The 2,300-nt window shown below is 59.9% G+C and overlaps 1 long non-coding RNA gene and 1 other non-coding gene across 2 annotated transcripts; both read left to right on the top strand.

The window, feature by feature from the left end:
• Positions 1-1,526: 1,526 nt before the first annotated feature.
• LOC116455459 lies at positions 1,527-2,300 on the top strand. Its single transcript, XR_004244391.1, has 2 exons — positions 1,527-1,746; positions 2,213-2,300. It is a non-coding gene; the product is annotated as an uncharacterized LOC116455459 (long non-coding RNA).
• Positions 1,702-1,773, top strand: TRNAW-CCA. The gene has a single exon. It is a non-coding gene; the product is annotated as a tRNA-Trp (tRNA).

Raw genomic sequence — 2,300 nt, 5'->3', positions numbered from 1 at the left:
TATGATGATTTTTGGGGTGTGGGGTTTATGGTCGTTTGGAGGTGAGGGATTTTGCTCCCTCCTTTTCTCGGCTGGTTCTTCCCAAAACGCCCCTTTCCAAAAGAGCCCTGAAATAGAAATTCCCGTTGTTTGGGGATGGGATGGATGCGGGGGAGGGCACGGGGGTTGTTAAGGCGTAAACCAGCCCCACAGCGATGCCTGGGATGTCGGGAAAACTCCCAGCCAGAGGCTTTGGAAGTCAGATGGGGGGAAAAAAAACCCCCACAATTTATTTGAGTAATTATTGGGCTCCGTCCTAACGAGCATCGCTGGCCGGGATTTAGCGTTTTCCTGGAGGATTTTCTTCCGACATCCATCGTCCTCTGGGGGACAGCGGGATTTGGGGCATCTCCCGGCTCTCCCTGCCCTCCTCGGGAGGGATCCAGGAACATCAGGAAGGGATCCAGGAGCATCAGGGAGGGATCCAGGAACATCAGGGAGGGATCCAGGAGCGTCAGGGAGAGATCCAGGAACATCAGGGAGGGATCCAGGAGCGTCAGGGAGGGATCCAGGAGCATCAGGGAGGGATCCAGGAGCGTCAGGGAGGGATCCAGGAACATCAGGGAGGGATCCAGGAGCGTCAGGGAGGGATCCAGGAGCATCCCGGGAGCGCCATGGGAAGGGATCAGGAGAGCTCAGCCGATGGATGCCGATTCCTTTTAGTCTTTCCGGGTCTCCTGGAGCCGCGGACACCCCGATCCCGGCGGCTCCCGCTGCATCGCCCCTCGTTTACACGGTGATCCCATAAATTACGGGTGCGGTTTGCCCCGAGACTCCCCTATTGATCCGTCTCCTCCCGGTGAATATTCTCCTTCGAGCGGCTCTGTCTGCGCTTGGAATGAGCTTTTTCCCAGCCCATCCAGCACGTGGAGCTGCGGGAATAAATGGGATTTATGGCACCGCTCGGAGATTGAGGTTTATTCTGTGGGATGGGAACAGAAGGGGAGGTTGGGGAGGGAGACAGGGAAAGGTGGAGTCTCTTGGACATTTCCAGGGATGGGATAGCCACAATATCTCTACCAGGCCCTCCTCACAGTCCCAGGGAAGAATTCCTTCCCAATTTCCCATCTAAATCTCCTCTTTTTTAGTATAAAGCGACTCCCCTTATCCTACCACTCGATGCCCATATCAAAAGTCCCTCTCCAGCTCGCTGGCAGACCTGTTTTTTTCGAAACACATGGAAAAAGGCAGGAAAAGGAGGTGAGAACTCCCCCCACCCCCTGGGCTCGGCCGGGCTGAGAACGCCCCCAACTCATCGCACGTCCCGGGCCCCTCTCCCCGCGCGGCCCCTTTAAATCGGCCGGCGTGGGACAAACCACCGCGGGGTAGGGGGGGGATTCCTCCTCCGCGGCCGCTGGAGCTGGTGAGGCCGCGCCACCCCTCCACGGACGGTGGTACAGCCCACGTGTGTGTGTGGAGGGGGCGTGGCCAGCGCGGCGGGCTCGGAGCCCCTCAGGGCGGGGCGGGGGGCGGGGGGGCGCGGCCGCTGCTGCGGGGCCATCCCGGAGAAACCGGAGCTTCCCGGTGTGCGGAGCTTCCCGGTGTGCGGAGAGCTCCCGGTGTGCGGAGATTCCCGGGCGAGCGAGCGAAGCTCGGCAGCGGAAGTTTGCGCGAGGGGCGGCGCGCAGGCTCTTGTAGCAAGGGCGGAGTGGGCGCTGCGGAGACCTCGTGGCGCAACGGTAGCGCGTCTGACTCCAGATCAGAAGGGTGCGTGTTCGAATCACGTCGGGGTCACGGCGCCCCCCCGGGGCTCCCTTTTTCACCGCCCCCCGGGGTTTTCGGGGGGTTCGGGGCGCGGACCCCGCGGGTTTGGGGCGAGCGGAGCTCCCGCGGTTCCCGAGCCCCTCCGCCCGCCTCCTTTTTGCCCCTGAGCGTCAGGGTTGGAAGGAATTCTTCCCGAATGTTGAGTATTGAACGTTAAAAAGTCGCGTTGGGGGTGAATACGGGTTATGAAGGGGTCTCCTGGATGGGTGCCCATCCTTCCTCCAGTATTTTGGGGATTGATGAAGAGAGATCCCTGAAGCAGAGGGATCTGCCAGCTCTTCCTGAGGTTTCCTTGGGAATTCCAATAGGCAGCGCTGAGAAATTCCGTGGGAATGTTTATCGAGGCCCCGGTGAAGTGAGTGCTGGTGGCACAGGGGCTCTGTTGATATAAAACTTCACTTTTCTACAGCGCTTCCAGTGGTTTGGTGCCCTGTGAGGTCCTGCGAGAACCTGTCCCGAGCCTCAGAACCAGAAATAAAAACCATGTGGATGTCTGA

This window comes from Corvus moneduloides, chromosome 24, assembly GCF_009650955.1.
Source record: "Corvus moneduloides isolate bCorMon1 chromosome 24, bCorMon1.pri, whole genome shotgun sequence".
NCBI lineage: Eukaryota > Metazoa > Chordata > Aves > Passeriformes > Corvidae > Corvus > Corvus moneduloides.
Note: the sequence above shows the minus strand (reverse complement) of the source record. Positions and strands in the feature narration are given on the sequence as shown.